Source organism: Hemitrygon akajei, chromosome 21, assembly GCF_048418815.1.
Source record: "Hemitrygon akajei chromosome 21, sHemAka1.3, whole genome shotgun sequence".
Lineage (NCBI taxonomy): Eukaryota > Metazoa > Chordata > Chondrichthyes > Myliobatiformes > Dasyatidae > Hemitrygon > Hemitrygon akajei.
In genome coordinates, this window is record NC_133144.1 from 8,851,575 (window position 1) to 8,862,765 (window position 11,191).

Sequence of the window (11,191 nt, forward strand, 5' to 3'; positions counted from 1 at the left end):
GGATCAATTTCCCTTTCGAGTGTGAACCCAAAACACAGTGTGTTTTAAACAGCCAGCTTTTAATCTAAATTGGCAAAACTGGAGAGGGACACAGAGAGATGGATTGAAAGAGAGAGACAGAAAGGGGGAAGGAAAGGAAGAGGGAGCGGGAGGTTAGTCGAGTGGGAGAGGAAGAGGAAGGGATACAAAACAGAAAGGTGAAGAGGAAAAGGAACAGCAGATGGGGGGGAGAGAGGGAGTGCAGGAGAAAGAGAGTGAGGGAGGTAGGAGGTAAGAGAGGAGAGAGAGAAAGATGGGGAGGGAAAAAGAGGGGATTGAGGAGGAAAGAGATAGAGGAAAGGGAGAGGGATGGTGAGAGATGGTGATGGGGAGAGTGAGGGAAGAAGGAGAGAGAGAGTTGGGGAGAGAGAGGGAGAGCGAGGGACAGAGGGAGGGGAGAAGGGAGAGAGGAAGGGATACGGAGAGGCAGCATGATGTGTAGGGGAGAGTGAGAGGGGAAGGGGAAAGAGAGAGAGAAGTGAGGGAGAAAGTGGAGGCAGGCGGATAGACAGACACGTTGCCAAGGCAGGATAGAGACAAGGAGAGATATCGATGAAAAGAGGAGCATTATAGAAAGGGAGAGAAATGCTTATGAAAAGGGGAAGGGGAGAGAACAAAGACTGAATAAACAGGAAATTGCCGTGTGCAGAATTAACTTCACCAATGATCGGTGTTGAGACATCGCTCTCTTTCCCCACCCCCATGAGGAAAGTTAGCCTCTAACAGCTGCAAAAGAACTCTCCATTTGGATTCACCATCACATTGGGTGTATTTCAAAACGCTGTCACCGAGCATTCAGTCTAATAGGATGCTGAGGAGCTGATTGTAAGCTCCATCTCTTCGATTTGAGTGATACATTTTATTAAATGTCATCCTCCTTTTTCCCTTCACTAAGCCTGCAATGATATTGTAATATAATAGAGAAGGAAGATGGCACTCATTGACTGATGTTGCTGTCACCAAACTGCATGCATCACTACACACCAGAATGATGTTCACACAAGCTTAATAGTAGCACCATTACTGTGGAATAACACTGACTAGCCAGGATATTTACAGCAGAATACTTCACAGCCAGTGCCCTGTGCTGTATTACAGTGCAATATACCCTTCTGGTCTCCTCATCAGAAAAAGGATATCTTTGCCCTTGAGAGTCCAAGAACCTGAGATTCGGATAAACTGGCATTAGAATTGCTCTTTATAAATTTTCCTCCTGTTCAAAGGCGTCCAGTTGTTGTTATGTGAATTCAAAAGCATCACAGTCTGCCAGCGGCCTTATCCATTACTCACTGTTCACATAGTGAGGTCATGCTCATGGGTTCGATGTCCATTCAGAAATCGGGCGGCAGAGTGGAAGGAGCTGTTCCTGAATCATTGAGTGTGAGCCTTCAGGCTTCTGTACCTCCTTCCTGATGGCAGCAATGAGAACAATCGGAGCAATGAGAAGTTCACCCTCATGTTGCCCTTAAGCATTTCACCTTTCACCCTTAACCCATGACCTCTGGTCGCAGTCTCAGTGGAAAAACCCTGCTTCCATTTACCCTACCTATATACCTCATTATTTTGTATACCTCTATCAAATCTCCCCTCATTCTTCTGTGCTCCAGGGAATAAAGTCCTAACCTATTCAACCTTTCCCCTAGAACTCAGGTCCTCAAGTCCCAGCAACATCCTTGTAAGCTTTCTCTGTACTCGTTCAATCTTATTGACATCTTTCTTGCAGGCAGGTGAACAAAACTGCACATGATACTCCAAATGTGGCCTCTCCAAAGTCTTATACAACTTCACCATAACATCCCAACTCCTGTATTCAATACTTTGATTTACGAAGGCCGAGTGTTATCACAACTGTATCTTTATTTTGAAGAAGTGACATGCCACGGGTAAAAGGAAACTGGAGAAAGGACTATACCTAGAATTTCAGCAGACATTTAGAGGGAGCCACATCAAAAGTTTTTGGAGAAAATAATAGCTCATGACATTGGAGATAACATACTGTTTATTCAAGCTTTTATTTTGAAATATAGAGCTGTCAACTTTAATTTTGAAATTCAGTTGGACCGTGTTTTAGCAGAGATTTTCAGTCAGATTGAAGTACATATTCACAATTCTGAGTTATCTTTCTTTCAATTGCACCATTGAAATCATCATGTGTATTACTGAGGTTATAAAGAACAGTATCTGAGCAATAGTTTTCATTAATATTGCATAAAAGTTTATTCCTGTTTATCGTTATAGTGTTTGACCAGCCTTGATAATTTAAGGATTACTTACCTGATATTAATCTTCTCGTATGCTTTTAAACTTTGTTTAATCATGTTTGGTATAAAAAATGTTCAGATATTTTACATGTAAGTCTAGCTAATTTCTTATGAATATGTATTTAATCATCCATCATCATGAAGTGTTTCGAGAGGCTCATCATGAGGCATATCAAGACCCTGCTGCCCCCCTCACTATACCCCCTGCAGTTTGTTTACCATCCCAACCGCTCAACAGACGACGCCATTGCCACCACCCTCCACCTGGCCCTAACCCACCTGGACAAAAAAAGACACATATGTTCGAATGCTGTTCATAGACTTCAGTTCAACATTCAACACAATCATCCCTCAGAAACTGATTGGAAAGCTGAGCTACTGGGCCTGAACACCTCCCTCTGCAACTGGATCCTAGACTTCCTGACTGGGAGACCCCAGTCAGTCCGGATCGGGAGCAGCATCTCCAACACCATCACAGTGAGCATGGGGCCCCCCAGAGCTGTGTGCTCAGTCCACTGCTGTTCACTCTGCTGACCCACAACTGTGCTGCAACACACAGCTCGAACCACATCATCAAGTTCGCCGTTGACATGACCGTGGTGGGTCTCATCAGCAAGAATGACGAGTCAGCTTACAGAGAGGAGGTGCAGCGGCTAACGGACTGGTGCAGAACCAACAACCTGTCTCTGAATGTGAACAAAACAAAAGAGATGCTTGTTGACTTCAGGAGGGCACGGAGCGACCATTCCCCACTGAACACTGACAGCTCCTTGGTAGAGATCGTTAAGAGCACCAAATTTCTTGGTGTTCACCTGGCGGAGAGTCTCAGCTGGTCCCTCAACACCAGTTCCATAGCAAAGAAAGCCCAGCAGTGTCTCTACTTTCTGCGAAGGCTGAGGAAAGTTCATCTCCCACCCCCCATCCTCATCACATTCTACAGGGGTTGTATTGAGAGCATCCTGAGCAGCTGCATCACTGCCTGGTTTGGAAATTGCACCATCTCGGATCGCAAGACCCTGCAGCGGATAGTGAGGTCAGCTGAGAAGATCATCGGGGTGTCTCTTTTCCCACCATTACAGACATTTACACTACATGCTACATCCGCAAAGGAAACAGCATTGTGAAGGACCCCACACACTCCTCATACAAACTCTTCTCCCTCCTGCCGTCTGGGAAAAGGCACCGAAGCATTCAGGCTCTCACGACCAGACTATGTAACAGTTTCTTCCCCCAAGCTATCAGACTCCTCAATATCCAAAGCCTGGACTGACACCTTACCCTATTGTCCTGTTTATTATTTATTGTAATGCCTGCACTGTTTTTTGCACTTTGTGCAGTCCTGGGTAGGTCTGTAGTCTAGTGCAGTTGTGTGGTTTTTTTCTCTGTGTTGTTTTTATGTAGTTCAGTCTAGTTTTTTGTACTGTGTCATGTAACACCATGGTCCTGAAAAACGTTGTCTCATTTTTACTGTGTACTGTACCAGCAGTTATGGTCGAAATGACAATAAAAGTGACTTGACTTGATAAGTTTGCTGCATTCAGTACTTATGGTGTGAATGCTGCCCAAATCGAGCACCTGGAGCTTGGACATTATATTCTGATTCCTGTGATCAGTGGAGCGGAGTCTGGCTCACTGCTGAATTGTGTACTTCCGACACACGTAGTGTTGTGGATGGAAGACTGGCTGGCTAACAGGGAGCACAGTGTATGCAAAATACATCTATTTTTGATGCAAAGGTGTAACAAACACGATACATTGGCTTTTAAGATGAAGACTCCAAAAGTAGGTTACTAAATTTGCAGATTAAGCAGGAAGGGACTGACCTATCAAAGTATGAACACACCCTCAGTTAGACTGTAAGTATGCTTGAAACTTTGCTTCTGATATTCAACTCCCCTGACTTCAATGAAAATTTAAAAGTAAAACAGGAATTGCTGAAAATATTCAACAGGACGGGCAACAGCTACAGAGAATGAAACAGTTGCATGCCAAGCTGGTCACCCTTCATCAGAACAAAGTGACTCTGCCTGAAACATTAATCCGCTAGTGGTTAGCGTATACCTTACAGCAACAGCTAGAAGATGGCGTTTCAATTCCTGCCGCTGCCTGTAAGGAGTTTGTACCTACTCCCCGTGACCACGTGGGTTACGTCTGAGTGTTCCAGACTCCTCCCACATTCCAAAGCCCCACAGCTAAAGTCAGTAAGTTGTGGCCATTCGATGCTGACGTGGGAAGTGTGACGACACTTGACTAGCACAATCCTCATTGATTTGATTTTACACCAACGGCACATATCACAGCATGTTTCGATGCACTGTGACAAATAACACTAAATAAATAAACCCCTATAGAGCTATTAAAACAAAAACTTCACACCATCTTAAAATTTTCTTCCCCCCAGGCAGTTAATCTGATCAACAAATAGTCAGCCCCACCCCACACCCCTCTGTAAACCTCACTCACGGCACTGTAAACACTGTTTATAATACTGTTTACATTGTCAATGCATTTACAATATATCTACTTCTTAGAAGTAAAGTGCCTTTACGTTATTTTGTATAATTCTTTATTCAATATAATTGTTGAAAGCTGCTGTTTGTTTGTGTTGAGTGTCACACCAACACACCATGTATCAGCAAATGACTGACACATGGAGATATATAAAGGTTTTCCTTGATCTTTAGAACTTGATTCTTCTATCCCATTTACATTGCAGAATTTTCATTCTATCCCATTTCCAACTGAAGATGAATTTAACGTCACGTTAAGTACCCCTGGTTTGGCAAAGTGTATGATTCTGCACGTGCACCACTGTCTTTCTGCATTTAGCCAGGTAAAACAACTAACTGACAAAGACATCGATGATGAGTCTCGGCCTGAAATGCCGACTGTTCATTCCTCTCCATAGATGCTGCCTGATCTGCTGAGTTCCTCCAGCGTTTTGTGTGCGTTGACAATTCAGCAGGGAGCCAGCCCGAAACACCCGCAAACACTTTGGCATCCGTGGGCCAGGGAAGAGGAACGGGGGAGAAGTCTACCTGTGTCATGAAACATTAAAGGAAGATCAAAATATATTTTAAGTGTATAAATTATGTTTTAAAATCCCTGCGTAAGATACCATGGAAAGATTAAAGTACTACATCACAGTATGTTTATAGCAACACTTGCACAAAATTTGCCAACTTACCCTGTTCACAGGAAAACTCAAAAAAGAAAGCTCCTCAGAGATTGAAATACCACATCACTCGCTTGTGAAGGAGATTTTACATGCTGCTGCACACCTTTGTGGAGAACACATAGTACTTCATCTTATTTAAGCATGGAGCCATGACGACTGAGCTTCAGGATGTCCTCGTCTGACAGGACATGTCATATAACTCTAGCGTGACTCAGAGAGCAGTGATCATGAAATGAAATCCCAGGCTGATCAACCAGCTGATTGATGAGAGAGTGCAAGACTGTTGGGGAATGTAGGAAATAGGAGCAGGGGTTGGCAAAATATCCCCTGAGCCTAGTCTGCCATTCATGAAGGTCTAATCTTGGCTTCTGATCCACTTTCCTGCCAGACTCCCATCACCCTTTATTCCCCTAAAGACCAAAACCTGTCTTAGACATATTCAATTACACAGCCTCCAAAATCCCCCACCATCTCATCCACAACACACACCAGAAGCATTTCAATCGCAGAACCCTCCGCATCGTCAACAATTCCTCCCATTCCTCCCACAATCTCTCTGACCTCCTACCGTCAAGCAGACGTGTAGGAACAAGAATGGTCAGGCTGGGTAACAGCTTCTTCGCCCAGGCTGTGAGGCTTCTAAACACCCCACTACCACCCTGTACACATTATTTCCAACAGCACCAGTAGCATTATACTATAGTATATATAACCATATGCACTTGTACAGCTACACAATATCATAATCTGTTTTTATTGTGTTAATATTATTTTATGTGCTGAATGTGATACAAGAACTGTGTTTTGCACCTTGGTCCCTGAGGAAGGTTGTTTCATTTGGCTGTATACATGTGTGTGGTTGACTGACAGTGAACCTGAACTTGACCCCATCTATAGCTCTCCAAAGTTAAGGCATTCAAATGTTCGTCACCCTTTGAGAGGATATATTCTATCTTTTTCCAAACCATTGACTGAATGAGCAACACACACAAGACACCTAGCCCTGATGAAGGGTCTCAACCCAAATCGCCGACTCTTTCCTCCATAGATGCTGCCTGACTTGCAGGGTTCCTCCAGTATTTTGTCTGGTTTCCCCAAGATTTCCAGCCTCTGCAGAATCTTGTGTGTTTATGATTAAATGGTCGACCAACACCCAGAGTTCTAGCTTCCTTGTGAGGAGAAAAGTCCTATCACCATCAGCATCGGCAAGTCAACCTCCTCCGAATTATCTATGCTTCAGTAAGATAGCCCAACATGACTAATCATTCCTGTCAGGAAGGAACCCTGGACTAGCTCCAAAGCAACCTTTTCCTTCTTAAATAAGGAGACTAGAACTGGGAGGTGCTCCCAGTCTGGTCACACTAAATCTCTACATTACTTGCATGGCTACCCTGCTTTAACACTTTCTGACCTTTCACGATGAAAAAATTGGAATTAGTTATTACTGTCAAATGTACTGAGATCACTTGTCTTGCTCACTGTTCATACAGGTCAAATCATTACCCGGTGCACTGAGGTAGAACAAGGTAAAACAGCAACAATACAGAATAAAGTGTAACTGCTACAGAGAAAATGCACGTCTTATGGGGATATGTTGAGTGATCCAGGGCTTATCTCTTTGGAGTGAAGGAGGGTGAGAGGCAACTAGATCGAGGTGTACAAGGTGATAGGAGGCATCGATCAAGTGGATAGCCAGATGCTTTATCCCAGGGTAGAAATGACTAAAATGAGAGGGCATAACTTTAAGGTGATTGGAGACAAGTATGGGGGGATGTTAGAGGTAAATGGAACACCCTGCCAGGGGTAGTGGTCGAGGCAGATACATTAGGGACATTTAAGGATCTCTTAGATAGGCACATGGATGAAAGAAGAACGGTGAGCGATGTGTGAGGGAAACATAGAAAACCTACAGCACAATACAGGCCCTTCGGCCCATAAAGCTGTGCTGAACATGTCCTTACCTTAGAAATTACCTAGGGTTACCCAGAGCCCTCTATTGTTCTGAGTTCCATATACCTGTCCAGGAGCCTCTTAAAAGACCCTGTCGTATCTGCCTCCACCACCGTCGCCGGCCGCCCATTCCACGCACTCACCACTCTCTGTGTAAACTTACCCCTGACATCTCCTCTGTACCTACTTCCAAGCACCTTAAGACTGGGCCCCCTCATGCTAGCCATTTCAGCCCTGGGAAAAATCCTCTGACTATCCACATGATCAATACCTCTCATCATCTTGTACATCTCTATCAGGTCACCTCTCATCTTCCGTTGCTCCAAGGAGAAAAGGCAGAGTCACTCAACCTATTCTCATAAGGCATGCTCCCCAATCCAGGCAACATCCTTGTAAATCTCCTCTGCACCCTTTCTACGGCTTCCACATCCTTCCTGTAGTGAGGCGACCAGAACTGAGCACAGTACTCCAAGTGGGGTCTGACTGATCTTAGAGCAGAGTAGTGATTAGTGCAACACTATTACAGCTCGGGGCACTGGTGTTCGGAGTTCAGTTCTGGTGCTGTCTGTAAGGGGTTTGGATGTAGTCCCCATGGAATGTGTGGGTTTTCTCCAGGTGCTTCGGTCTCCTCCCACAGTCCAAAGCCATACCAGTTAATAGATTAATTGGTCATTGTAAACTGTCCGGTAATTAGGTGAGCTGCTAGGCTAAAAGGGCCAGTTTGGTTTCATCGGGCCAGAAGGATCTGTTCTGCACTATATCACTAAATATAAAATTCAGTAAAAAAAATTATAAAGTCAGCACAACATCGTGGACCAAAGAGCTTGTACTGTGCTGTCGTATTCTATGTTCTAGAAGATGCTAGATCATAACAAGGTAGATTATGAGGGAAAGAGTCAGTTGTATCCCTAATTACTTGCAGTACCTCAATGCTAATCCTATGATTCTTAGAAAAAGTTCTAAGAACTTCCCCTCCCTCCCGGAATTTTTTATGTTTTATTGTTTTACAACATTGAATCACAGTTTGGCTTTTTTTGACACTGATTAAGACTCTTTCGTGTCAAAGTGAAAACAGATCTCTACAAAATGATTTAAATTAATTACAGATATAAAACACAAAATAATTGATTGCATAAGTATTCATTCCCCCCCCCCCCTTTAATATGACACATCAAATTATCACCGGTAGAGCCAATTGGTTTTAGAAGTCACATAATTAGTTAAATGGAGATCACTGTGTGCAGTCAAGGTGTTTCAATTGATTGTAGTAAGAATACCCCTGTATCTGGGAAGTCCAACTGCTGGTGAGTCAGTATTCTGGCAAAAACTACACCATGGAGACAAAAGAACACGCTGAGCAACTCCGCAAAAAGGTTATTGAAAAGCACAAGTCAGGAGATGGATACAAGAAAATTTCCAAGTCAGTGAATATGGCACAGCTGTAAATCTACCTAGAGCAGGCTGCCCTCAAACACTGAGTGACCGTGCAAGAAAGGGATGAGTGAGGGAGGCCACCAAGAGACCTATGACAACTCTGCAGGAGTTACAAGCTTCAGTGGCTGAGATGGGAGAGACTGAACATACAACAACTGTTGCCCAGGTACTTCACCAGATGCAGCTTTATGGGAGAGTGGCAAAGAGAAAGCCACTGTTGGAAAAAACTCACACGAAATCTCAGCTAGAGTTTGCCAGAGGCATGTGGGAGACTCTGAAGTCAGCCGGAAGGAGGTTCTATGGTCTGATGAAACTAAAATTGAGCTTTTTGTCCATCAGACTAAACGCTATGTTTGGCATAAGCCAAATACCGCTCATCTTCGAAAACACGCCACGGTGGTGGCTGTATCATGCTGTGGGGATGCTTCACTGCAGCAGGCCCTGGAAGGCTTGTGAAGGTAGAGGGTAAAATGAATGCAGCAACATAAGGGAAATCTGGAGGTAAACCTGATGCAGTCTGCAAGAGAAGTAAGATTTAGGAGAAGGTTTGTTTTCCAGCAAGACAATGACCCCAAGTATGAAGCCAAAGCTACACAGGAATGGCTTAAAAACAACAAAATTTATGTCCTGGAGTGGCCAAGTCAGAGTCCAGACCTCAATCCAACTGAGAATTTGTGGCTGGACTTGAAAAGGGTGGTTCGCTCACAATCCTCATGCAATCTGACAGCTTTTCAGCAGTTTTGTAAAGAAGAATGAGGAAAAGTTGCAGTGTCTGGATGTGCAAAGCTGATAGAGACCTATCCACACAGACTCAAGGCTGTAATTGCTGCCAAAGGTGCATCTACTAAATACTGACCTGAAGGGGGTGAGTAATTATGCAATGAATTATTTTGTGTTTTATACTTGTAATTAATTTAGATCACTTTTTAGAGATCTGTTTTCACTTCGACACAGAAGAGATTTTTTTTCTGTTGATCAGTGTCAATAAAAGCCAAATTAAATCCACTGAAACTCAATGTTGTAAAACAATAAAACATGAAAACATCCATGTATGTCCCTTGTACTGAGGCATGTAGATCCCTCTTTAAACCCATTCTGCAGCCTCTCTTCAAAGAAAAAACCTTCTGCCCTTTTATCTCCCGGTCTCACGTGTCCCAAGATTATACCCAATCTTCAATATTTTGCTCACTTGGTTAATCCAATTACAGCTCATTGTAGTGACCACCTCACCACCTATCTTTCCACATCTGTTTGAATCATTAGTAAGTTCAGCTACAAAACACTCAGCTCCTTCATTTGTTCTTAATACAAATAGTGGAGGCCCCAGCAGTGAATCTTGCAGCATCCCATCAGTTACAACCTGCCAATGTTAAAATATTCAAGTCCTTTCTTTACTGCTGGACAATTCTCTGTCCTGCTGATGTATTATCCCCAGTGCCACAAGGTCTTACTTTTCGCATTGTTTATTTATTTGAAGATGCAGCATAGAGTTAGCACTTCCAGACCTTCGATCTGTGGTCATTGTAAATTATCCCGTGATTAGGCTAGTGTTAGCTGGGTTGCTGGGTAGCAAACTAGCAACCCAACTATTTAACGCTAGCCTAATCACAGAGTAATTAACAATGACCGATTAACCTACCAACTGGTACATCTTTATACTATGGGAAGAAACAGGAGCTCTTGGAGAAAACCCACACATCGCACTGGGACGACCTGCAGACTCCTTACAGGTGACATTGGAATTGAGCTCTGAACTATCATACCCAAGCTGCAAGCTGTAGTGACTAACCACAATGCTATTGTGGCGCCAATTTACTTAAAGGTTACTATAAATGATAATCTTTCATATAGCACCTTTCAAATACACTACGTCTACGGTTCTCCCCTTAATCATTCCTCACAAAATTACAAGATACAGCACAGATTGATTTTCCTTTGATAGGAATTTATGAGGGTGGTATGATAGGACAGTGGTTTGTTGTTTGTTGTTCATTTCTGCGCCTTCTGATGCACTGGATGACATCCTTGCCATCCTGACGAAGGGTCTCGGCCGGAAACATCGACAGTGCTTCTCCTTATAGATGCTGCCTGGCCTGCTGTGTTCCACCAGCATTTTGTGTGTGTTGTTAGACCTGCTGTGTTCCACCAGCATTTTGTGTGTGCTGTTAGACCTGCTGAGTTCCTCCAGCATTTTGTGTGTGTTGTTGATCCTTGCCATTTGCTGTTTTTGATGAGGCTGATTTGCTCGCTCGACGCTCAACCCGGCACGGATGGAAAGCGTGCAAGGAGCCGGCCGGATTCGAACCCGGGACCACTCGCCTCAAAGTCC